This window comes from Elgaria multicarinata, chromosome 7 (assembly GCF_023053635.1).
Source record: "Elgaria multicarinata webbii isolate HBS135686 ecotype San Diego chromosome 7, rElgMul1.1.pri, whole genome shotgun sequence".
Taxonomy (NCBI): Eukaryota; Metazoa; Chordata; class Lepidosauria; order Squamata; family Anguidae; genus Elgaria; species Elgaria multicarinata.
In genome coordinates, this window is record NC_086177.1 from 62,556,749 (window position 1) to 62,584,429 (window position 27,681).

The 27,681-nt window shown below is 39.9% G+C and overlaps 1 protein-coding gene across 1 annotated transcript in view; it reads right to left on the bottom strand.

The window, feature by feature from the left end:
- The window catches only part of CCDC178 (coiled-coil domain containing 178), a 173,472-nt gene that overhangs the window by 20,834 nt on the left and 124,957 nt on the right, over positions 1-27,681 (bottom strand). The window lies entirely within an intron of this gene.

The window sequence follows — 27,681 nt, forward strand, 5'->3', positions numbered from 1 at the left end:
ATTCAATAAAGAAGATCACAGATGTGGGCTTTTCACATTTCAATATATGAAGATCAGAGATGTGGGCTTCTCCGCTCTTACAAATATTTCTACTTGTAGCCTAATTCACTTTGAAAAGAAATATTAAATAGATTTGAAATTTAACAGTGATTGCAGACACATTATCCACAATTTCTATTTATTTTTTTATTTTCTTGGAGGTTGGGGGAATAAACCTCGAAACCTGGCATAGCAGATTTGCATGCAATCCAAAACTCTGCCATTCACATTTGGCGTGGGGGGAAACCTGATGAAAACATGTGGTATTGATATCTAATGCTCATTTAAAAAGTTAAATTACAATATCTAATACGCATGTAAAAAATTAAATTCAGAGGCCAGGAACATAAAAATGGTGTGATTTTGTCAATGGGCCAAAAGGCTTCTTATGGCACAGGCCACTTTTGAAACTGAGGTAACTTTCAAAAGCACTTTGCAATATGGTATAGGGATATGTCCAAAAAGGTGGGGGAGTAAAAAATAAATAAATAAATAAAATCCCACGGGAAAGGCCCAAGTCCTTGGGTATGTCTAAAATATTATTATTATTATTATTATTATTATTATTATTATTATTATTTATTTATTTATATAGCACCATCAATGTACATGGTGCTGTACAGAGTAAAACAGTAAATAGCAAGACCCTGCCGCATAGGCTTACATTCTGGCCACATTTGTTTATTTTTAGTAGAAAACATTGATAATCTGGAAAAGGGCAAATTAAACCAACCACATTAAATGTGGGTTTTTTTTTTAAAAAAAGAAAACAACATTTTTATTTAGTCATGGTACAATAGTCTCACAAAACGTCAGTCACTATTGTCAGTAGGTGACCTTTCTGAGCATGGTTGTCAACCAGATTAAAACAATGGTATAATGCTTCTTTGGCACTCTTCCAGGTGATTGAGGTCATTACTACATGAATAAAATATATATTTACATCAGGGAAAGGAACTGTTCTTTGGGGGGCAATACTTTGTACCATGCCTAGAACTTGTTTTCAAATAGCATCCCTTACAATGAGAGTAAAATTCACGAAATAACTGAGAAGCAATGTAAAAATTAATGGCCTTTTCACACCTAATCAACATTCAGTTTCCTTTGGCTCCAGTACAATATTTTGAAAAATCTAAACAAAATACACTGTCATGAAAATAGGTATAATGCTGAATAACAATAGTTCACAATTACGTAGTATTTTAGACTGTTCTGTGTACTTCAAATCCAATATTTGGCAATTAAGTCCAAGAAGCAATGAGTATTACAACAATCACATCAGAAAAAATATGAAAGGACATCCTATGGATTGTCCAATTTTGACATAAAACTGGCAATGGTTTTGGACTATTTCACAAAACCTGGTTTTGTGAAATAGTCACACTGGAAGTTCAACCAAATATAACTGCATTTTCCACATTGTAAAATTTAGCTAATTAGCATCACTTTCATGAGCTGGGGTCCAAAGAGCATCTTTAGCTTTGCAGAAGGACTAATGCACTTCCAATATGATCCAATGGCCATGCTGGCTGGGCATGATGGGAGTTGTAGTTCATCACACCTGGAAAGGGATAGGTTGGGAATGGCTGGCCAAGGATTTTAAGGTCCAGAATCCAAAGAACCATGCAACTAGGTTGTGTGAACAAGGAAGATTTAAATTCACGGTTAATTAACAGTTGTTCATTCCATTCACCCCTTCCCTCCCCTGGCTGTATGCTGCACAGCAAAACACTTTTGAAATTGAGGGGAGTTTTAAAAGGAATTTGTCATATGGCATTGGGGTCTGCCATCCAAAGGGAAAAGTCATAAAATCCTATTGGGTGTGGAAATTCTTTATTACCTAAATGCAAATCCTATGCATGTTGAGATGGGCTTTCAGGCAGGACTGGGCTGGGTGGGCCTGCCCACCCACCTCCTAAATGTTCTCTGCCTCGCCATTATTTTGTTTTTTGTTGTTGTTTATTCGTTCAGTCGTTTCCGACTCTTCGTGACTTCATGGACCAGCCCACGCCAGTAATTAAAAATAGTTTACAATTTTGTCTTTAAAAGGCCTGCAAACAACCAGATGAACTGCCCCCTCCCAAATGGGCTCTTGGCCTGTGTTTAGACAGCAAAAAGTTCTACAACCTTTGGGACTTTTTCCTGTCTAAACATGCATAGGAACGGGCCATAAGTGGCTCTTCAGATTCTAGCACAGGGTCAAAGTTAATATTTCTATAATATTTCAATAAACTGGGTTAATGAAGTCCAGGATACTTTACAAAATTTTATAGGCAAAAAGGGGGAAGGGGGAACAAATTCCTGCCTTCAAAGAGCTTACAAGCCCAAAGGTAGGGCAATGAGATACTAGGGTGCAAATGTAAGTTGGTTCCATTTATGGGGGGAGTTAGTGAGGAGTAAGCGGTTAAATCAAAGGCTGTGCAGAAAATAGGCCTTTCAAAATCTACCTTTTCTCTTCCAAATAATAATTAAACATATTACACAATCCTACATGTGCCATATTAAATTAATAATGCAATGTGATGTTGCATGCTAAGTAAATGATATAAGCCGCATCAGTACTATTCATTGTTACAACTCAAACACTGACAAGACAACTCTACAGATTTTGGCAATGCAAGAATGGCAGAATTATAAGCAAACTAGAGCTAATATTTATCTTTCAATACTACTCTACTATTTCAAGTGCATAGGTAAAAAGATATTTCTTTATTATCAAATCTGTTCCACCAAGAATTCTTGTTAAAAGATTTTATAGCTCATTTAAATAAAGCTCTTTAGTCAACAACCTGTATATACTTTAGGAATGAATAAAAGCCTAAAGGAAGTAGTGAGGGAAAAGAGCATTTTAGTCCTTTTAACCTTAGTTCAGCTCTAAATAGAGAAGTGTAGTAATATTAAATAATGATAAAAGATGAAGAAATATTTTAAGACCTAGAAATGCATTTTCTTATTACAGGATTGAACATTCTTAAAATAATATGGGAAACATTAAATGGAAAAGAGAAGGCACCAACCAATATGAGCTAGCAACCTTGTTCCTCACCATATCCATATTTTGTGATTATTGCTGGTCTACTTCTTTGGGGAAAAAACAAATTTTCTTAGCTGCATATTAACCTCAACCTGTTAATTACCCTTTTCAAAAATCAGAATTGAGATCACAGTAAGATGTGTGTGAACATACTAGGAAACAAGATGGCAAATTTTGACTTGCCACATGTGCATCTTTAGTACACTTCCTATTTGAACATGCCATGTGTTGTAGCCAAAGTTAGTCCTACTTGGATTTAAGTTAGACTAACATTGGATACAACCTCATGTTTTGTTCATTGAACTTCCCATAACAACTGGATCTAGTTCTAACATATTTCGTTTTAGGTGAAATGCAATTCGTTTTGGGCAAAGGCAAGGCAGTGGATTTAAGACATTTCATTCGTAAAGTAGAGAAAAAGGTGGGGACACAGCCAGCAAGCATTTCCCCAGTCCTCTCCTCAGTGGATCCATTCCTTCTTGGACTCATGCCTTGGACTTCCTACAGGACTCCTGATGTGGTTAAAAGGGTATCTGACCATAATCAAATACTGTCAATAATAAGCAGACAACTGACAGGACAATTGCCAATAATTAGGCTGGGTAACCGACTGATGCTCCAGCACTACCTGGAATTTGTTTTTTGTTTTTTTCCAGCTCTTTGCCAATAATAGTTTATCAGCACTGAGTAAGTTACAAACCAAATCTTGATACTTGAACATTTACTTAAACTTTTAAGAAATGTGAGTAGAATCATTTCTGGTTCATGAGGGATTCTGTATGAAATAATTCTTTATATATTTCCAATTTATTTCTCCCAAGATAACTTCACATTTCTACAAAGACACTACATGTGTAGGAAAATGTTCATTATTCACATTACACTGGTGATATGTGTTTGGACAATTCCCAATTTTAGGCTGACTAGCAGATGTATAGTACCACTACCACTGAATCCAATCTCTCTTGGATTAATATAGACAGCGAAGCTTTGCTCTATCTCACAAATGTATGTTTATTGGTCAATGTCCTGTTCAAACCTCCCTCTTGCTTAAGATTATTATCAATGTCACTCTCTAATAAGATTTGGTAAATTTAGATACTATATATCTCATGCCCTTCTGCTGCTTACACACCACGCAGGGAGGCTAACTATGAAAACCAAAAATAAAATACAATATAATTCCTAATAATAATAATAATAATAATAATAATAATAATAATAATGCAATAATAAAGAGACTGATGCAGCAGTTAAAACAAAGACATTTGATAAAATGTATACACCTGATAGAACAAGTTCCCACCTAAACAAGAAAGTTTTTGCCATGTGGTGAAATGCTGTTAAAGTCAGAGGCTGCCAAACTATCTTCCCGGAGCAAAGAATCCCACTGTTTAGGTGTGGGCACAGAAAAGGCCCATTCTCTTGTCCCCATTTTAAGAAGAGCCATTTTAAATCAGATCAAGATCCAGGTGCGTCGTGCGATGCTCACTCACTAACCACAGTTGGACGGTCTGCAGCATGGTTAGCAGCTCTAACTGTGGCTTAAAGTGTTGTGTGACAGTATGGCTTGTGGTTTGTGCTAACCTCAGAGAACCACAGTTTCGCTAACCACAGAGCCTGAAGTGTCGTCTGAACAGGCCCTATATGACAATAGGCAACTTACGGAAAGAGGGTGTTTAATACTGAGTCAGCCCATTGGTCCATCTAACTCAGTACTGTCTCCAGTGACTGGGAGTGGCTCTCCAGGGTTTGAGGCAGGATTCTGTTCTAGGCCGACCTAGAGATGCCGGGGACTGAACCTGGGACCTTTTGCATGCAAAGCAAATGCTCTACCACTGAGAGAATATGGGCATTGGGATGTTCCATGTGTAAAGTGCTGTCCTTCCATATGAAATCATTATTAAATAATATAATGGCCTTAAAGCTTCCATTCAGGCCCAAACCTTTGGGAACCAAAGATGAGAGAATTTGGGGAGAAGAGTCCAAGGCCATAGCTAGACGGGGTGATATCCTGGGGATCGTCCCTGTGCATCCACATGACACACAGGAGATCCTGGGAGCAGGGAGGGATGATCCCTCCCTTTCCCCGGGATATCACCCTACCCTTTAATCACATTATTTCCACGGTCATGGGATGATCCCAACACCACAGAAAGTGTGGCCCACCATTGCAGTTTGTCCTGGCTCCTCATGAGTAACCATGAGGAACTGGGAATGGGCACAGAGCTCCTTAGGAGCTCAGGAGCGGGGTGGGGGAGCGGGGAAATTATTATTATTATTATTTAAAAATGTTCCTTTTTCTGCATGAGCACTCCGTCCCCTTTAAAAACACACACACAAAATGGTGGGCGCAATGTCCTGTTCCTCCTAGGACATTGCGCGCCACATGTAGACAGAGGGGAGATCTCACAGTAACCACATTGCAAGATCCTCACCCCTCCATCAAGCTAGACCAGGTAGGTCTAGCCATGGCCTAAGAAGTAATTGTGAGGACAAGTATAGTCACTTAATGGCTATCAGTCCTGCTGCATATGTGCTAATTGTTGGGGGACGGGGAGTCCAAATCTGCAGAATTATGACAAGGCACATGTTTTCATTTTCTTTATATAGTGCTTGCTGAAATATTAATCAGAAAATAATTATGCCTTGTTTCCACAAATCTGTTAATGAAAAACCAGGGGGGAAAAAATCAGGATCCTATCTCTTATTCCTAAATTAGAACAGAATGAAAATGGCTCGTAGATGAATAATGAAATTTAAACTGGTGACAAATATAATTTCATTTATATTCAATCCTCCAAAGAAAATTCACCAGATTCCTTTGTCACGGTCAGCTAATTAGTCTGCATTGGAGAGCAATCATCTATTTAATCTATTCTTATTGTTAGGTACAAGTACATCCAAAATCAAAATGATAAACATCTCACAGCAGAAGAGAAATTATAATTTAATGCACTGTGGTATCTAATTTTAGGGATGTGTACCATTTACAAAATCAAAATGTGTTAGAAATGAAGCAGGATGTTGAAAATCAATAAGATACTGTAGTAATTAGTTGAACAAATATGGTATTCAACATTATCAAAATCATGCCAAAGCACATGAGGCCCCATCTACTTGGATATTACAATTATATTAACGAGTGAGATTAAATTTAGCAAGAGGCTGTGTGATAACTTAAAAACAATGATGTATATATTCGCTCAGTTTACTCTGACAGCTCAACAATAATACATTTACTTGCGTTTTATAGTTAAACTGTGCTTGGTTCCTGGAAACCACAAGCAGAAGAGAGGTATATAACTCCAAACATTATGATACACAAGCGTATATATGTGTACAGTATATCCTACACATACACAAAGACACATGACTTTTGTGGATTGACTTTGGTCTGTTATTATGTGGTATCTGTGCAAATCCCAAACATGAGAAACTCCAAATATGAGTACCAAATACTACCAGGGAAGCCAATAATGCAATTTTTTGTACTGATGCTTTATTCCTTTTATAGGGTTGTTTTGGTTTTAGGTGTTGCAAACCACCTTGAGAGATTCCAGTGCACTGGAAGAATGGAATGTACGTTTGTGAAATAAAATAAAATAATTTCTCCAAAGAAAGAGGTTGGAGATGGGGCAGCAACAAGCCACAGGGTGTACAAGTACAAATTTCAGGCTAGTCAGCACTCCGCCCTAGGGAAAGCATGAACAATCCTTGCACCCACCATCTATTGTTGACCAGCCAGGCTGGAAGCCAGAATTGCAAGAGTCGAAAGTGCTGTGTGGGCATTTGTCTGCTCTCATGCAGAGCTAAAGGGTGGAGGGAGGGGGGGGTTAATCCTGTATCCAGCATCCCTGTGCGCCCAGTACCCAGTTAGACCTTCGCACGTTGAGCGCAAAAGAATAAACGGGTTTTGGAAGCCCTGATAAGGGCTTAGAATAATGAATAAAATATTTAAGAAAAGGGGCATGTCTACACCGCCTGGCATTCTCGGAGGGAGGGGAGAGGATCTCGCAGTATTCTGCTAGTGAGATCCTCCCCTTTGGACAGATGGCACGTGCAACATCCCGGGAGGAACAAGGGATGTCGTGGCCACCATTTTAAAGTGTTTTTTTTATTGAAGGTGAGCGCACGAGCGCTCCAACGGGAAAGTAAGTTTTTTTTAAAAAAAACCCAATCACGCTCCCCCCTCCCACCCCCGATGGGCACAGAGCACCTGAAGAGCTCCGTGCCCCGTTCCTGGCTCCTCACATTTACTCGCGAGGAGCCGGGACAAAACCGGGACAGCTGCCCACATCTCCCGCTGTCTCGGGACGATCCCAAGACCGCGGGAAAAATTGGGCTAAAAGCCATCCCGGTTATCCTGGGGAAATGGAGGGATCATCTCTCCCTGCCCCCAGGCTCCCCTGTGCATCATGTGGATGCACAGGGATGATCCCAGTGCAATCCCCAGGATAAGGCATGGTGTAGACATACCCAAGGTGTTCATATATCGCTGCCCAGACTTTACTTCCCCCAAATGATTTCTAAGAGCATCATCACATGGGGGGAAATTACAATTGCTTACCAGTGCTTCTCTGCCTGCGCGTTTGTCCTTCATTACTTCCTCTTTTGAAAGATGAAGTAAACAATGTGCACGTGGCCCATTCAGTGGGCCGTTTTGATCCTGCTTCTTCTCCTGCACACTGCACACAGCAGGAGATAGCAATTTCTGTCTTTATTTTAAGTTGGACTTACTAGGGTGTTTTTTTGTGAAGCGAAGAAGGCTAAAAGGGGCGGGAGGCGCACAGCAGACAGACAACGTCGTGAGAGGGACCCACGAAAATCCATGAGTGCCCAGCATAGCTATTTCTTCCATGCCTTATTAAAATTATTGATCTACCGTAATATAGTCTTTGCTGATAGACATTTAGGGATGTCCCAACTCATTTTCTCAATATGTAATTAGAGTCACCATATCATAATACGTTTTTTTTAAAAAAGTACTTCCTTGGCAGTTTGTGTTTTGTTCTATAAAGTCCTGTTATTTCTGGATGTCTTCTGGTTAGATGCTGCAGCACATGTAGTCGGCAGGGAAATGCTGTAGCAGTCAATGAGTATAGTTAAAAAAAACCACATGAGAGAAACGATACAGGTTATCTCACCACTGCTACTACATGCAATGGAACAACAGGCGGGTTATTTCATCTACGTTTCTCTTTTAAAAAGAAAGAAAAAAGCTATGAAACTCACTGCCACATTTTTTAAATAAAGTTCTTGATTACACCTCACCATTATGGAATGTTGCCTCATCTATAAAAGCTTTCAGTGCTGCCACCAAAATAAACCGTTGTAAATAAAAGAAACTCAGTAGCCTGGTTCCCATGGTGTAGGCATAGGATTGACAGTGCCGCAAGAGACCAGCTTCCAAAATGAGCAAAAATTAAGAGGTTTATTAAGGATAATTAATTTACAAAAGGGAATAAAGTGTTACTCTTCAAACAGTAAATTTTGATTGCGTAAAGTTTCATAAATTCAATATGCTTAAATAGGAAACAGTGTCTTCCCCAGCTAAAAAAGCTTTTAATAACTTCCCCTTCAGACCAGATTTCCTTGAACTCCACCCCAACCGATTCTTCTCAAACAGGATCAGATGCTGTACAGCAGTCTTCCTCTGCCGCCAGCTTTTCCTGCTTCTTCTGGCTTTTAGGATGATTCAGATTATTTCAGGGACTACTTCCTGAAGTTTCCTCTGGTCACACATAAAATAGAAATCTAAAATGTATAACTTGGTTTGCTTATAATATTATTAGGTTTGGTGTATTGAATGTTAAAGTATAGTTTAATCAGACAATAATCACAAATTTAATGAGTTTACTTTTAAATGTTTTTAAATTTAATGATAATTTTATAGGCAAGGTTATATACAATATATTGCAAGTGGCCAAATTTTTGAATCTGGCTATTCTCATTGGACCACTCATGGATGTCTGATCATTATTTTAAGCTTACTGATTAGCATTTTTACAGATTTTGTATCCCTTCTTCTTTATTATTATGTATTTTTATTACATCTGTGTACTTATATGTTGTAATGATGGTCTGTTGACTGTAAATAAATATTCATATTCTTAAAGTAATAAAGTGACTTCAGATCTGTAAAGAATGCTAACAATATGTACTACATATTTTTCAATTTCCCCCAAAATTTCCATTCCAAAATTTTGATCCAAAGGGAGAGACAGGTAATAATAATAATAATAATAATAATAATAATAATAATAATAATAATAATAATAATATAAATTTGGGGGAGGGATGGTGGTTTTTTTAATGGGGTCAAAATGTCCAGAAATTTTACATCCCTTGGTTGTTTATGGTCTTTCTGGACCCTTTGCTGTTCTACATGTGTGAGGCTGATGAGTAAAACGATGTAGAGATTTTCCATTAATAAGCTCATAACCATACTGCTATCTCTTCTTTTCACCCAAACCAGTTCCTTCAGCTTGGTGCTTACTTCAAGAGTGTAGTGAAGGACTGAACTTCCTGGGTTTAGAAGATCTCAGGCAGACTGGAGGTTTAGGAAATGGACAAGGATAATGACGCTGGGGTTAATGTCACCATCAACTTCAGTTAAACAATTAACCCTAATTAGAGAAGGAAGAGTACAAAATTTTGCTTTGATATAGAACTCGTTTACAAACCAGATTTTGCTAAAACTAGAAACTTGGATATGAAGCTCAATTTAAAGAGTTAAATAGATAGATAGATTTTGCTAAATGTAGGAACTTGGATATGTAACTCAATACATATGAGAGCCACTACAGTCAACAGGTAAAATAAATAGAAAATATATATTAAAATTGGCATTTTGAAAGAATGTCCTTTCTATGCTATAGAAAAACATTTTGGTCACTTCGCTCAGTTTCTGTGGTTTTAAGCATTTAGATACTACATCACTCTACAAACTCATGTCCTCACTCTTTCCATATGGCTTTCTGAATATTTGTAAAATTGTGATAGTTTTCTCTGATTGCTTCCAATCTTCCTTTAATACCACTTTACATTTCTCTTAGAAGAGAGAGTGCTTTCTTATAGCAGATCACAATTATATTTTCATGCAAATGTCTAAATCTGTAGGTTATGCAGCACTGACAGAAGATCATGGATTCATATTATTTTATAAATTTTCTTTCTAACAGATTACACTCAAATCTAAAACTCAATTTTAAAGCTAAATAAATCCATGCTGATAGATGAACTAATGATATGTAATAGTGACTTTCTGGAATCCTAACCTATGTTATATTTTATTTGAACTTGTAACTTACAACAGAGTCACATTTGGGTTTCTAGATGAATATAATACCAACTCTCTGAAACATAATGTATCACATCATCAGTTGGCATGTACATATTTCCTAACAAAAAATAGCCAACATCTTTTACTGTTTCTATTTAAGTGAATAGAATGAAATGACATGGAAGGAAGTCACAGCAACCTTTACAGTGCAATCCTATGCACCCCAGAAGGTAATGAGTTGCACAGGCATGGGGCCACTACTGAAAAAGCCCTCTCCTTTGTGCTTCCCAATGTAATTATTTTTTTTGGTGGGCATGTAGGCTTCAGAAGATGACAAGTAGTATGGTTGAAGGTGGTGCTTCAATTAACCTCACCCCAAACTATTTATGACGTTAAAGCAGGGGTGGAGAACTTTCAGCCCACAGGGTGGATCTCATCTATTGAAGTTCCCATCCACCCTATAAGCTGCAGGCCCCACCCCTTCTTCCTTCAACCCTGTGCAGAAAATCACGGAGCTGGTATTTCTTTGCTGAACACTGAAGAAAGATTGTTATCAGTGATTGGAGAAAAGAAGGGTTTTAAGACATTTAAACTGTAAATACAGTGCTCTTTAAACTTAAAGAGGCAGTATCCAATGGGGCACAACCACTCACCTAAATGATGTTGCGCTAGTATACTCTACTGTAATGCAGTGCAAATGTATTAGCTTCTGTGTTGATTTCCTGGGGAAATTGACATGCCAGCTATTGCCAATGCATTGCACTATAGTAGTCTACACTACTACAACGTTATTTACATTAGTAATCGTTTGGATACTGCTCAAAGTATTTAAAGAGCAAGGTATTTAAACTGATACTGTAAGGAGCTGTGGTTTATATTCCTGAAAGTTGTTGCATAGGGGCTTATTCTTGAGTAGACATGCATAGAATTGAATTATCATTTGTATACTTCTTGAGAAGCTTCCAAACTATCTTTAAAGGCAGACCCACATAGAGGACTATCTTGGAAGATATCAGAGCATAGATTTCTGAAGCCAAGTTATCCCTGTCCAGTTAGGGGCATAGCTGAGCCACCAGCTGAAGCTGGTAGAAGCCACTCCATGCCACTGAGGCCATATGAGCCTCAAGTAACAATGATGGCTCCAGCAGAACCCCCAAGCTATGAAACTGCTCCTTCAGGAGAGTGCAACCCCATCCAGAGCATGTTGAACACCCTCTATCCAGTCAGAAGAACCACCCACCAACAGCACCTCAGTCTTGTCTGGATTGAACTTCAGTATTAGCCCTCAACCAGTCCATTGTCGCAATGAGGCACAGATTTCGCACATCCACAACCTCACCTGATGAAGATGAAAAGGAGAAACATACTAATGCATGGCGTCAGCATACTAATGATAACGCATTCCAAAACTCCTGATGACCCCACTCAAATGTCTCATTTACCGTATTTCTTCGATTGTAAGACACCATTGATTGTAAGACACACACTAATTTCAGTACCACCAACAGGAAAAAAAAAACCCCAAGACACACCCGCGATTCTAAGACGCACCCCATTTTTAGAGATGTTTATATGGGGGGGGGGGAAGTGCGTCTTAGAATCGAAGAAATAGGGTAGATGTTAAATAGCATGGGGGACAAAATCAATCCCTGCATATTGGAGGATCCATGAGACTGAGTAATATCCCCCAAGCACCATGTTCTGGAGCCGACAATCTAAACAGGAGAGAAACCACTGCAATGTAGTATCCCCCACTCCTAATTAAAAGAATCACCCCAAAAGAATACCATAGTCAATGGTAATGAAAGCCACCAAAAGATCGAGGAAAAACAAAAGGGTTACACTCCCCCTGTCTATCATCTGACATAGGTCATTATGCAGCGTGACCAAGCCTGTTTCTGTGCCCAAACCTGGCCAAACCCTGACTGAAATGGATCTAGGTAAACAGTCTCATTCAAGAGCATCTGGAGCTGCTTGGCAACCACTTGCTCAAGGGCTTTGCCCAGGAAAGGAACATTTCCCCCTGGCCTAAAATTGTTAAGATCTTCAGGGCCCAGGGAAGATTTCTTCAGGAGTGGTCTCACCACCACCTCTTTGAGGCAGCCTGAGACCACTCACTCTCTCAAGAAGACATTAAACACCTGTCTGGCTCAGCCAGCTGTTTCATCCCTCTATAAGCCAAGAGGAGCAAGGATCCAATTTGGAAGTGGTTGCATGACCCAGTCCAATCCTTCACTAGTGATACTTTTCTACAATCTTCCTTAACATTTGGCACTTCATATTGAAGTTTATTAGCAATGCATATACTTAACTATCCTCTTTTTCCTTTGGTCCAGTTCCATGCCCAGCAAAAAATATATTATGGAGCACAAAACAGAATTATTTGGCTGAATCTAATCAAATAGTTGCTTATTGTAGAATTACTTTCCCCTTCCTGTGAATTTCATTGAAAAATGCTACATTGAGGAGTAAACAAGACTAGTGTTCAGTAATCACAATAGTAATCTTAACTCTTCTCCTTTAAATATACAGGTTCATAATTATTAGAGAAAATGGGGTGACAAGTTGAACATTTTTAGTCTGCATAAGAAAGATCTTAAAATGGTAAGAGTTATAAAGCAGGTGTTTTAAGAGAGCTTTTATGTGATTATTACGTTATCATCATAGTAATACCTGCGAGACGGGAGAAGCACCAATCCCCTTCAGATGGTTAATGCTTGGTTATATTTCTTTCAATTGCCTATGCAGCTAAATAGGTGGATTGAGTCATGGTCCAAAGACTCCTCTGGATGACTTCATACACTTGTCACTCTCAGAACTGCTCTGGTGCGACACTAAACATGCATGAGAGGGAATGTACTAGCCAATATTTCACTCTGTGTTCTTTCTGGTTTGGCTGATGCTCCCCCAACCTGACTTTACAACCAAGAGAGTGGGAATATCCATGTGTTCACAAACAATCTGGAGTTGACTGATTTACATCCATGCAGACCCTTTGCTCTACACTCATATCTTTGCAACTCATTGTTCTTCACTTCCCCCTTCACTTATATCTGAGGCTTCATGATGTTCCAGTGAGTATTTAAGACCATAATGGTTGATAAGGTTGCCAGTTGCATCCTGAGAAAGAACCTGGCTCCTAAATCCCTGCAGATGCATGTTCTGCACCTCCTCCTGCCACTGTCTAGTGATGATCATAAAGGGAGAAAGGACAATCAAGGAGACAGCTGAGGCAGGTTTGCCCCATTTGAGGCCCTCTATTGTGGGGAAATACCTAGTGGCCTATGCAGTCATAAGCAGGTGATAAAGGCCTCTAGATGCCTCTATGGCACTTGGCATAAACTGGGTGAGCCAGATTCTGCTGTCTCCTCAATTGCCATTCCTTCCTCTCTGATCTCTTCAGCTGACCTCTTTCCTCTTCCATCACAGTGAATGTGCAAGGTACACTTCTGCAGTGACCAAGCCAAGCATTTAAATGCAAAGTCTCTTACCCTGATTTCCAATTATGCATAGTATGGAGAATGTGACTACAGAGACAATTTTCTCCCTCTCTCAAAATTCTAGAACCTGAGGTCATCCCATGAAGCTGATTGGTGGGAGGTTCAGGATAGAGAAAAGTAAGTACTTCTTCACACATTGCATAATTAAACTATGGAATTCACTACCACAAGCTGAAGTGATGGCCGCCAATTTGGATGGCATTAAAAGGGGGTTAGATACATTCCTGGAAGAGAAGTTTATCAATAGCTATTAGTCCTGATAGCTGTGTGCTACCTCCAATAACAGAGGACGCAAGCCTATATACACCAGTTGCTGGAGAACATGGGCAGCAGGGAGCTGTTGCATTCGTGTCCTGTTTGTGGATTCCTGGTCAACAGCTGGTTGGCCATTGTGTAAATAGAATTCTGGACTAGATGGACCCTTGGGCTGATCCAGCATGGCTCTTCTTAAGTTCTTAGGGGTGGTTGGCAAGTGCTTGAACCATCCAAGGAAAAATGGGGAGAAGTTAAACAAGGAGATTTATTAAAGAAAACATATGTTCAGTCATATCAAATAGAAGTAATAATTTTCATTCTAACTGCCTAATATATTAACAGTGTAAATCAGCCTTCTGCCATGTGATACCCTCCAGATGTGTTGGACTACAATTCCTAGCAGGGTTGGCTGATGGATGCTGGGAGTTGTAGTCCAATATATCTGGAGGGCATCAGGTAAGGAAGGCTTGTATAGATGGTAACGGGAATTGTGGTAAGGAGGAAGAGGAATGCATAGAAACTGCATTTCCTTCATTCTCTGATGACGAGATGTCTTGGTTGCCATCCTTGGACATTGATGACTCCTCTCCAGAAAGTCCCTCAGTTCTGACTTTTCTGCTTTCACCACCATTAGGGAAAGGCTGTAGCACAGTGGCAGAGCCCCTGCTTTGCATGCAGAAGGTCCCTGGTTCAACCCCCACATATTGCTGGGGAAGGCTTCTGTTTGAAACCCTGGAGAGTCACTGAGATACATGGGCCAACAGTATGACTCAGTATAAGGCAGCCTACTATATTTCATCATGCTGGCCTCGGAGGCAGCAGGATACATCACATCTACACTGGAGCACATGATGAACGAACAGAGGGCAGCTCTTTAATTGCCAACAGAGCTTCTCCATTATTATTATTATTATTTATTTATATAGCACCATCAATGTACATGGTGCTGTACAGAGTAAAACAGTAAATCGCAAGACCCTGCCGCATATGCTTACAATCTAATAAAATCATAGTAAAGCAATAAGGAGGGGAAGAGAATGTAAACAGGCACAAGGTAGGGTAAAACTAACAGTGTAAAGTCCAAACAACATCAAGTTTTAAAAGCTTTAGGAAAAAGAAAATTTTTTAGCTTAGCTTTAAAAGCTGCAATTGAACTTGTGGATCTCAGATGTTCTGGAAGAGCGTTCCAGGCGTAAGGGGCAGCAGAGGAAAATGGACGAAGCCGAGCAAGGGAAGTAGAGACCCTTGGGCAGGCGAGAAACATGGCATCAGAGGAGCGAAGAGGACAAGCGGGGCAATAGTGTGAGATGAGAGAGGAGAGATAGGAAGGAGCTAGACCGCGAAAAGCTTTGAAGGTCGACAGGAGAAGTTTATATTGGATTCTGAAGTGAATTGGAAGCCAATGAAGAGATTTCAGAAGTGGAGTAACATGGTCAGAGCGGCGAGCCAGGAAGATGATCTTAGCGGCAGAGCGGTGGACAGAAACCAGTGGACTGATGTGAGAAGAAGGAAGGCCAGAGAGAAGAAGGTTGCAGTAGTCCAACCGAGAAATAACCAGTGCATGAACAAGCATCTTGGCAGAAGAAATAGACAGAAATGATCGAATCCTGGCAATATTATACAGGAAAAAACGACAGGATTTAGCTACTGCCTCAATATGAGGAATAAAGGAGAACGATGAGTCAAATATGAAGCCAAGACTACGAGCTTCCTTGACCGGAGTAAGCGTAACATCATTGACAGTGAGAGAGAATGAAAGATGAGGAGAAGGTTTAGGAGGAAAAACAAGCAATTCAGTCTTTGCCATATTAAGTTTCAGACGACGATGAAGTCTCCAGGAAGACTCCAGGAAGTCAAGGCCTAGGATTCACGTTTGTCTGCTCAACTAATTCAGCCCTAAGCAGGCTCCAGACCAGGATGAGAGCAACTCTCCATAATATTCACTCCCTGGCCCAAGTTGTCAACCTTATCTTATCTCAGACTCTCTTGGCATGCTCAACAAGGTGCTAACTTTGGACTACTGTTCTAGGCCATTGCTTTTCTGGTGAGCCCTGCATTCTTACTGCAAATGTGGCTGAAGAACCTTCCCAGCTGACCCTCTGCACCCAAGCAGTAGCTCCACTGAAGTCATGAAGCAAAGGAGAAGGCTCTGCTCCTGTGAGTTTAAGAGGCACTCAGCATTTTGACACAAAACATCATGGAAACAGATAAAATGTACATTGAAGCTTCTGGCAAAATATATTCAGTAAACTACAAATGGTTTCTACATCCATTATGAATTAAACTGCTGGCTCACTGGGGAAACACAGACGTTGCCCTCATCAGATGGGAACACATAGCTCAATTCAATATTTTATTTATCTGACAGGTTTTCAACTTTTTTCTTTTAATATTTTACAAGAGCTGTTTGACAATGGGCTACTGATCAGAACTGCTGTATTAATGCTAAAATCCCAAAGGGAAACATGATTCCAATATAAAGCATTCCCTCAAGGACTCCCAGCAGACACAGAAGGGAGAAGAATATCTTGATGTATAAAGGCACTGTCACCATTGTCAACGAAAGCTAGCGCAACAAGTGAACCACAAATATGAGCAAATTGCTTCTTCCTTAACATCAAAACAGCTGTATTTTCATTTGGGCAATAGAAATCTAGCACAATCACCCATGATAGGATGGCTAAAATGTACCAATATTTATTTTTTAAATAAATGTTTTTACACTTCAAATGAAGTCCTATGCTTATCCAGGATGTACAGGCTTTGTTCCTAGCAAGATGTCCATGGATGGAAGGGCTCCTTCCATTCACAGATACAACTGAGATCCAGATGCCGCTTGTGGAAGGGGGAGAGGCAATTTTTGCCAATTCTCCCTCCTCCTGCAAGCTCTCCCCACACTGCTCCAGAGCATCCCCCCTCCCAGCCTTATCAAGCATATTTTTGTGGCACAAGGGAACCAAAAGGGACAACCATGAAAGTTTTCATCCGCCTTTTGCTGACAGGAGCATCTGTGAGAGGAACTCCACTCAGAGGATGCTTCTGTTGGTGTGAGCAAACCGAGGATCCTAGCCATTGTATGGAAAAGGCCTGCATACAAGACAGCAAAAAATATTTCCACCGCAGCAGCAAAACTGTTCAAAATAAACTTTTCAAAGAAGTCATAAACACAAGGTTATGTTTTCCCTCTGAAAATAATTATTGTTTCTTCAAGTACACCTTAAGTTTCTAGTTAACAATAAAGTAGTTTTAAGGATGATATACCAATAATTGAAATCAAATTCAGAGTCTGTTTTTGATGTTGTTCTGATCTTTAAACCACTCAGCTGAAATGGAGGACGTTGGTCAGCTGTGAGAAGCATGTAAGCTAAATACTACATAATGTATATGATGGAACAAAAGGAGAAAGCTGGAATGTATGGACTTTTGAATGATGTTATTTTGAATGCCTAGTTCTGCAATCCTTAGCATACACAGCGGATACAAGCCTCGTTGAACTCAGCGGGACTTACTTCTGAGTGAACAAAGACAGGATCAATTTGCAGATCAAGAATTCCAATTGTATTAACAGATGATCGTCAATGTTTCAGATTGAATGACACCAGTATAACATTAAAATATTCCCTCTTCCTATTTACTGAATACTCTAGTAAACTTCAAAATTAAATATATTTGAAATTCTGCTTAAGGCTGCTGCAGTCTATACGCACTTACCTGGCAGTAAGTCTCACTGAAGTCAACGCATTTTACTTCTGAGTAGACATGTGTCGATCGTGCTATTAATCATAATGAACTCAATGGGACTTAAGTCTGAGTATTTATGCATAGAACTGTGCTGCGGATCTATGAAACTGAACATGGGCATTTTTTAAAAAGGCACTTAGACATGGGTGGCTTAAATGAGTTGAACGGGGCTTAGGCATGCTGAATATATGCCACACATTCAAACATTCAAGCATGAAAGTCCTTTCCTTAACTTGTTTTCAAGCTTCAGCCTTCCTTCCTGCAATAAGTAAAGCAAAGCTACAGAATCTGCAACCATTTGCATCTAAGGAAGAGATGTTTTGCTTTGGTGATATAGTTAATGAGTCTAAAAATATTCAGTGTAATAATTCTGTCAAAGCCCCCACAGTCTCCTCAATGAGCAGAAGCCTGCAGGATTCCAATGGGGAGCCAAGTAATGAGCTCTCAGCGTTCGCTTCCACACCGTCCAGGCGAAATATACTTGGGCCTCTATGGTTCCACATCATTAGCAACATGAAACAAAGACACATGCTTGACTTTAATAAGTGACTAAAGTTGCTGGGTTATTAGGCTGTTACTGCACATAAACTCCATTTCAGTATGACAAACCAGTTCCTTGCAAACAAAGGAGGAGGGAGCGGAGGGGGTGAGGAGGAAAGTGGGCTTTTGCAAACAGCACTTGGTATAATTTAATGTGTAAACAATTGAGCAAGAGTTGAAAGACGACACAGGAAGTGATGGGTTTCTGACACAGAATCTCAGGGGTCTGCTGCAGACTGCAGTGGTCTCGCTGCAGGAGGGAATGGCTACGGTGGGCTGCAGTGATCAGATCACAGGCATATATGACTGAGTTTTAGTTGGTATGCTTGCAAGACAGGAAGTGAACAAGCTCATCCCCACTGGGAAAAGGTTAGACATGATTAGCTTGGGCATGACCAAATAGATCAAATGCGATGATGCCAGGTTTCCAGCAAAAATAATTAAAAGGGGAAATGTGCCTGGCTTGCTTCTACTTTCCCTCATGCCAAAAATACATTAGACTACATCTCCCTCCCCCACCATTTAGATAAATTAAATAATGTTGCATAATGTTGCAAACTGTGTGTTCTGTCAGTGTTGGCCTTTGTTTTAAAATTTTAGTACATTGGCACAAAAGTGGGGATTTTTGTTTTTTATATCAACACTGAAATGTAGAAACAAAAGATTTATCGTTATATCATTATATTTGATATAAAGTGGCTCAATGTGCTGAAAAAACTAACAAATATTTTACCACTCTACACTTGTAATGAATGGATTCAATTAGATGATCACATCATAATACTCTTACTGGTTATCTCCAAAACAAAGTCAGAATTCTTCTATAAGTATGGAGAGTGTATATTACAGAACCAGCTATAGGTCAGATCCTAACTTAGCCTTCTGTGAATAAAAGGCTTTGATCCAGTAGAGGATTCCCCTAGTAGAAGAGGAGGCAGTTTTTGCTTATTCTCACCCCCTGCAGACACCTCCCCTTTTCCATACCACCCTCAACCTGCTGCAGCAAATTTTTAGAGTGTGCAAAGAGCTGGAGAGGGAATCAGGAATTGACAACAGCCACTTTCCTCCTTTCGCCAATGGAAAGGTCCCCTGAGTGGAATTCTCTTGAGGGATGCTCCCACTGGTGGAAGCAAAGCCTGGATCCATGACTATGGAAGCAGGAACAGATTGTGTATATAGACATTCTGTTATACACATCGTTAGTACCATTTTCAAGTACTTATACAAAAGATGTTGCCTGTGTCATGGTCCTAGGTGTGATGCCACCACTGGAGTCATCGTCAGATGAGCCAGAACCTTCATAATGAGTTGGCTCCCCAGAAGGCCCTGGCACTATTTCAGATGGTATGGGACCCTCAGGGGGTGATGCCTTTGAATCTGCCTTCTGGAGAGTTTTTGAGGCAGAGGGGGCTGCTGGGCCACCACCTAGCCCCCGAGAACACCAGTGCATTAATATCCATGATAGTATGGTAGCCAGGCGAGGAGCGCTCGCTGGGCTCACATCATGAGAAAGTCTTCTGACAAGCTTCTTACGTGATGAAGCTGAGCACTGGGTGGGGCTCTAGTAGCTCTAGCTGTATCAGCTCTCACATGATTGCTCCTGGAAATAATGTTTGATCTGTAGCTCTAGTCTCTGTGTCATTTTTTTCTCTGACCTTGCTTGGACCCCTGTGCTACTGACCCCCTAGACTTCTACCTGACTCAACTTTAGGATTGTGTTTTTACTCACTTTGAAAACAACAACCCTATGTGTCTGATAAAACTGTGCTTGACCATTTTGCCTGCTAAATTGACTACTCTATTGTATACATCCTGTATTTGTTTAGCAAAGAACCAGGACTCAATTTAGAGCAGGACAGGCTGTGTTTGCCATGGGCTATTCAGTCACTGACTTCTGTGTACACAGCTTCCCAACAGAAGAATATTCATAATGGAATGTGGACTTTTAAATGTTCATAAACGTAGAAGAAAGTAAAACGAATTAAACAACCAATGTGTTTCCATGCAGTAGCAAGATTCTTCCAAGTGATATGCCCAAAAACTACTGACTACTGCCCCCTGTGGTAAACTGTATAATTACAGCATCTCTAGAAAGCCTCCCTGGTTTTGCCCATCCAATCTGGCTCCTGGCTCCTTCTCATTGGTTTTATGCTTGACTGATGAGGTCTAACTGAGCTCTGGCATGTCTTGTGCTTCTGGTCTTGTTCTCTGGTCTTGCCTTCTGTTCTGCCATCAGATCCCGATTGCTTTTCTGTCCTTCCTTTGAGGAGGCTTTCCTTTTGATCCTAATCAGAAGGAAAGCCTCCTCAAAGAAAGCCGTCCTGCCTTTGAGGAGGCTTTCCTGCTGATTCTAATCTTCACTTCTGGCCCAATCCCCACATCCTGACTTGCTCCAGGCTGCTGTTCATGACGCAGCCCTGAAATGATGTTGCAAAACCATTTCCTTCCTAGTCCCTTATCTAACAGTCCAAACAGTTCCTCTCAGTTGAATCATGGTTCCATAAACAGAAACCACAAATGTAAACCCAAATATATGTCAAAGGAATTATGGACATTTCCCCCAAAGCAATATGCAAAACTTAGCAATTTTGAACTTCTCAGAGAGATATCTTTTAGAGGAAAAAGAAAAAAAAACCACCTGCTCCCACTTTGATGGCAGTAATGAATAAATACCTCAAATAGAATTCAAATTCTCAGAATTCTGTTGCCTAAACTGCTTTGTTTTGTCCATATGTTTTTAAAAAGGCCAGGAATTTAATTTTTGCACCCACTGAATAATTGCATTTTTATGTTCTGGAAAATACATATATGTATGTAAGCCTAAAGGGGAAATGATGGGCATTAATCTGACACAGGATGACCAATGTTTCTTTTTTTTAAAAAAAACCCAAAACATAGCTAACATGGAACAGAATGGGTTCCATTCATTTAATGATGCTATGAGGCTTTCTACATGAGGTTGTAAATTGTCTGTTAATCTGCTGTATCCATTTTCAGTTTTGTTGCAGAATTAAGATCAGAGCACTACACAAGGAGTATTTTCTTTCCTGCTATGTAACCTCTAGGTAGCACTGTGGTATAGCAGAAAAGTACAAATACAGAAGTGAATAAGGTGATTTCTTTCACTTTCATAATTAAATGCCACATTTTCCCCACTCTATAAAAACTCACTGAAAGTGCTTGTTAGTCACAGGAGTGAAACTGGAGGTTTACAATATCATCTAATATACCCGTAAACAATCATGAATGAGTGCATGATAAATACCTCATGTAGAAAAGCCCTATAATTTGAAGTGTTCATTGTTTTTAAAATAGTCATACAGAAATAAGGGCTAGTTCACATAGTAAAAATCAACTACACACACAAAAAATCTAGCCAGCCCTAGGGACTCCACTGGTGTAGAAAATATAATGTGTGAATTCACCTGTCCATAGATAACAATAACTTGACAGTGATTATCATAGTGATCGAAAGAACCAAATTAGGGTCTATTACCCATGGATAGACTAATTCAAACAATATATTTCCCATATGTGCCTGTGGCTGCAACACATTCAATTACAGATTTGTTCATAGAGTTGCTTATGTGAAACAATTTTTTTATGGGAAAATTAAACTCTCTAATCCCTCATCAGCTTCCATTTTGTCTGTCTAATGTGTGCAACATCTTACTAGCAGCTGACCTGGAAGGGTCAAACGTGCCTATGGGTTTCCTTAGCATCTGGGAGTCTATCCAGGGTGAGATCGGCAGTGAGCTTTTGGCTATCTGCAGGGAGAAGGTAATGAGGCCCACTCCTGCTTGATTGTGGTAGTAAAACCCTGCTGGCCATGTAATGTCTGAACAGTACCTGTGCCAGGGGTGTTGAAGCTCCTTTAGCATAAGGGCTGAATGCCAGTTTAGAGAAGCTCTCCGGTGCTGCATTCCAATAGTAGGCAGGGAAAAAGACAAACAAGGTGAAGCCAAAAATACCAACAGATTTTCTCTTAAAGCTCTTAATTGCCTTCAGAGAGGCATTTCAACCTTTGAGCATGGGGGGAAGCCATCCATCATTGGCTGGAGGAAAGAGAGGGGGTTGGGGGAAACTGCGGAGCCCAGACAGGTTGGATTTGCCACCCAGACCTGAGGTTCTGCTCCCTTAATCTATGCCAAGCAAGCTTACACAACTTGCAACCCACAAGGCAAGCATTACATAAATGTGTATGATGGCCCAAGAAGCTCTTCATAACCCCCCTATTTTTGACCATATGTAGCCAAAATAGGAGGGTTGTCAAGCACATGGAAGGCAGCAATAAATAGTAGGTGGGCTATGTTAAAGCTGAAGGATCACATACTGGGTAGATTTGAATCACAACACTGCTTCTCTTTAGTTCCTCAGGATGAAGATCAATGGCTATCAATAGCTACTAGCCCTGATAGTTGTGTGCTATCTCTAGTATTCGAGGAAGTAAGCCTGTGTGCACCAGTTGCTGGGGAACATTGGTGGGAGGGTGCTGTTGCACCATGTCCTGCCTTATTAGTCCCTGGCCAATGGCTGGTTGGCCACTGTGTGAACAGAGTGCTGGACTAGATGGACCCTTGGTCTGATCCAGCATGGCAGTTCTTATGTTCTTAAGATTCTTCCATATAATCTCTCTTGGAAATGGTTGCCTCTTTGACAAAATGTGTAAATCATTCTTGCACATTTTTGTTATCTTTTGGTTGGCCTAATAAAGGTATTATAGTAACATGGATTTTGGAATTTTGCTTATTGCCGACACAGCTACCATTGGTTTGGAGCATACCAAATTTAGCCATTCAACAGTTGGACCCTACACCGGAGGAAGACGATCATACACCACCTGAAGTGCTCATGTCCTCCAACTACCAAGTAAAGCTACCACCTTGGCTTTTATTTACCTTTTGCTTATTCTAAAATGATCTCCATCTTTTTAAATATATATATAAAGACTGCCTATTTTCTCTCTGTTTCCACTGCCAAAGGAGCTTGTGTGCTTCGCCCAAGATGGAAACATTCCTGAGTAAACAGCTGGATTTTATATTTTCAAAAATAGAAGATCAAACATTTGTCTTTCTTTCTCCAAGCAACCCATCACACCACTGGGCTAGAGCCTTATTTAAATATCTACAGACCCATCCTCCCCTATTCCATGTCAAGATTACAATCATGCAGACATGGGGAGTTCAACAAGTTAGCTTTTCTTTTTCTTCCTCCCCACACGCCAAACATGCTTTTTGTAACATCTTGCTTAATAAAGGTATTACACTAATATGGATATTACAATATTATTGAAATTCAGGCCTATCGACAGATAATGAACTTCACTGTATAATAAATGCTAAAATTCAGGTTTCATTTCGGTTTATTCTATTTATTTTTTAACTAGGATTGCTTTTCTGATTATGCAGGCATGTTGCATTGACAAAGCATATCTCATGTTAAGATGGGGGGGTCATGATTTTTTTTATCATTTTAAAAATGCTACAGTGTATTACAGTTATATCTAGAAAAACTGAAATGTACAATACAGCATGGAAAAGACAATAGTTTTAAAACTGTGAAAAATCAAAGTGGCCTCGAATTTATGCAAAGCTTACTCTTCAAACAAATGTCTTCTAGGGAAGACTCAAAAAATGTTTCAACAGCAATAGCTGAGATGGACTCTGTGTTGTAATAATTTCGATACACTTGACTAATGCAGTTATTTTCAATGAGGTTGGCACAATGCCCATAGCTGTGAGCAAACAAATACAGCAAGACAACCAGTTTAGTATCTTCCATTAATGCAACACGATTTTGCTCTGTCCAGGGGTATTTCTTGGACACTATGGTTTTATTTTGTTTGTTCTCTTTTCTTACATTGATAAATGAGTAAAATATTTGAATGCTTTTTGTTAGATTTACCAGTGTATTTTATATAAAATGCTGGTAAGGCACAAACGTTTTAATCAAATTAGTATGCAACATAAGGCAGCTGTGTATTCAAATGGGTTTTTAAGCAATTTGGTTGTTTTCTTTATAATAACAGGAAAGAACATTTTGATTTTGAAGGTGACAGAGGCAATATTACCAGAATTAAACAATCTGAATTAGCTTTTTCATGAAATGTAATATGTTTTATGCTTTTAGATGGGACGCTCCAGTGCTTTCAGATGAGCCTTTCACTGTCACAGTCAATGGCCAGGAACAGAATAAGCTCTGGAGGTAGGATTATCCTCAAATTTAATTTTTTTTAAAGGAGGCTAATGGCAAATGTTTCTAGCAAACTTTGGGTGCATCTGTGCTATAACTAGAGAACCAAGACAGGCTATTAAAAAGGAAGGAAAAGGGAGGGGGGAAAGAAAGTTAGATATTTTGCTTAGTTTCAAAGGATATGTAAAAGGGATGTAATCTCTTCATGCTTATCGACAGACAAATAGATAGCTTGCCTTGCATACATATTTCTAGATAGGTTTGTTTATATCACTTGTCTATTTGCAAAAAAAAATAAAAATGTAGGAAACATGAGAAATGGATATAGGATCTATTTGCATATACCCTCAAGGTTTACTCCCACAGCAGTATTGCAGTAAAAATATTATCTGCACCATGAGAGTAAGCTGCTGTTCTCAGGGATGGAGGTTGAGTGGTGATTCCCTAATCTACTCCGTTCCCCCAGTGGGTATCTAGGCAGCCCCCAGACCCTAACTTGGTAAAGAACAGAGGAAGCGTATTTGGCCTATCTTTTCGCAATGGTCAGGGCAGGCAATGTTGAGGATCAGTTCCTGTACTTGTCTCCTACACTGCTGCTTGTCTTGACGTCTAGTAGCAGGCAGTCCGCTGCCTCTTCCCAGCAGCCGAAGCAAACTGTGTCTCTGGATCTGTCTCAGTTCTCAGCAGCCCCCTCCCACCCTGGCAAAGGCAGACCTTACAGAGTAGTAAGTTCCACACCTAGATGTTAAATAGATGTATTGGTAAAGCATCAGATAATACACAATCTTGTTTGAAAGCTGTATATTTGACTCAAGTTTAAAGGAAACCTTGAAAGCTATTATTCTCTGCAAAAATAATACTGCAAAATCCTTTAGGAGATATTTACATTGTAGGAATGTATCTCTGTTTTCTCCTTTGTGTGGTATAAAAATAAATCCATTCTTGTCAAGTCCTCTGTGATTACAAAGATCAAAATTGGAATAAACTTCACTATGGGCATGTCTACACCAGCCCTATATCCTGGGTTGTCCCAGGATCATCCCTGTACATCGAAATGCCACACAGGGGATTCTGGGAGCAGGCAGGGACGATCCCTCCATTTTCCTGGGATAACTCTTAGGTGTAGAAAGGGCCTATATTACACAACTGACAGTGGCAGGATCTACACTACTGCTTTAAAACAGTTTATAACAGTAGTGACAACTGTTGGGACCCAGGACACCCTCCATATGCAGTTTTCAAAGTGTCATATCCAGCTTGGTGTAGATCTGGCCTATGAATGTTTACTGCATTATACTACTAACACCCACTAATGCTATTGAACCACAGAGATGGCTCAAGCAGAGATAACGAAGGGCAGGTGGTGCCTCCAAAAAGTGAGAGTGCTCCATCATGTCCCCATGCAAGGCTTCTCCTATCAAGCCTTCCTAGCACCACCTAGCCAAAGCCCCTCCTATCTACACCACCCCAATTTTACCTCTGTGAGGCCCTCCAATCAGCTGTGATGGCTAAACAGGTCCTAAATATTTATTTATTTATTTATTTATTTATTACATTTCTATACCGCCCAATAGTCAGAGCTCTCTGGGCAGTTCACAAAAATTAAAAACTCACAAAAATTTAAAAAATTAAATATAGTATTCTGAATATCAAGAGTTAGGGAGAAACAACGGGAGTGGCCTGGAATCCTTGTTCTCTTCTTGTAAGATTCTCAGAGCCTACTCTTGGAAACAGAGTGCTGAAACTGATGGAGATGAGATGTCTATTCGGTGCCCCAAACCCCTGATCTCCAAAAATAATAGCTTTCAAATCAAGATCTAAGCAGCTTGGGCAAATACAAAAAAAGTTTTTCACCTGGTGCCGAAAGAAAACAATGCTGGTGCCAGATGAATCACCCTGGAGATGGGGCAGAGCAAGCAAGAAGGTCCTATTCCAATCACCACTTGCGTCACCTCCAATGACAGGGCTCCTTAGAGAATGCAGGAGGAGGTACTCCTGAAGGTACTTTGGGACCCAAGCCATGTTAGGCATTCAAATCTAAAAACAACACTTCAATTCTGATTTGAATGTTTGCTAAAGTAGAAAAGAGGGAAGGCACATCTAAAAAGATCAAGGTATGGCCTGACTGAATCTCCCTGCTGCAATTCCTTATTTATTTTATGCATTTTTATCCTAAGAAGAGCCATGTTGGAACAGACCAAAGGTCCATCTAGTCCAGTACTCTGTTCACACGGTGGCCAAACAGTTGTTGACCAGGAACCCACAAGCAGGACAGGGTGCAATAGTATCCTCCCACCCATGTTCCCCAGCAACTAGTGTATATAGGCTTACTGCCTGTTGTTTAGCTGAAAAGGTTCCCAGAGCAACTTACATATGATCAATAAAAATAAGAAGTCCTTGCCTGCAAATTACAGTCTAAAAGACACAGAAGAAAAGGAAAAGGGGATGCAAAGGGAGGAGGAAAATAAGGGAACTCAGGCACCAATTCTTATGTTTCCTTTTATCCCTGTACTGTGTGCTCTGTGTGTCTGCTCTATGGGATTATGAAACAAATGAAGTAAATATTTGAAAATATGGTGGTGCGTCAGATCAGTAACTTTAAGCAAAGTGTTCAAAAGAAAAAGGTGTGTAGGTGTGTCAAACCTTGAGACACCTGCATGGGATGTTGATGTAGTCAGAATTGTGTTAGATTTTCCTGCTGCTTTCTGCCAAAGTAATCAGTGGAGTGTGTATGGTGAATGACTAAATGGGGATCAAATAAAAAAGCTTTTTGAAAAATCTAGGCTTTGATAATGAGGGAGGAACCCAACAGTTACTGAGTATGATGGGATTCATAAAACATTTATTCAAATATAAACAAGTGACATTATAGGAAGGCGAGTATTAATTTAACAAAGGTATTATCTTTCATGTAAAGAAAACTGGAAATGGGCACTAGATGTGCAATAGAGAGTGAGTTATGCAAGTAATTTTTGATGCTTCCAAATAAAAATTACATGGAAATAATCTAGTATGAATGTATCCTAATACATTCTTTTCATTATTTATCACATGTTACATCTCATGTCGCATGTCTGTATACCAAGGCCAGCCTT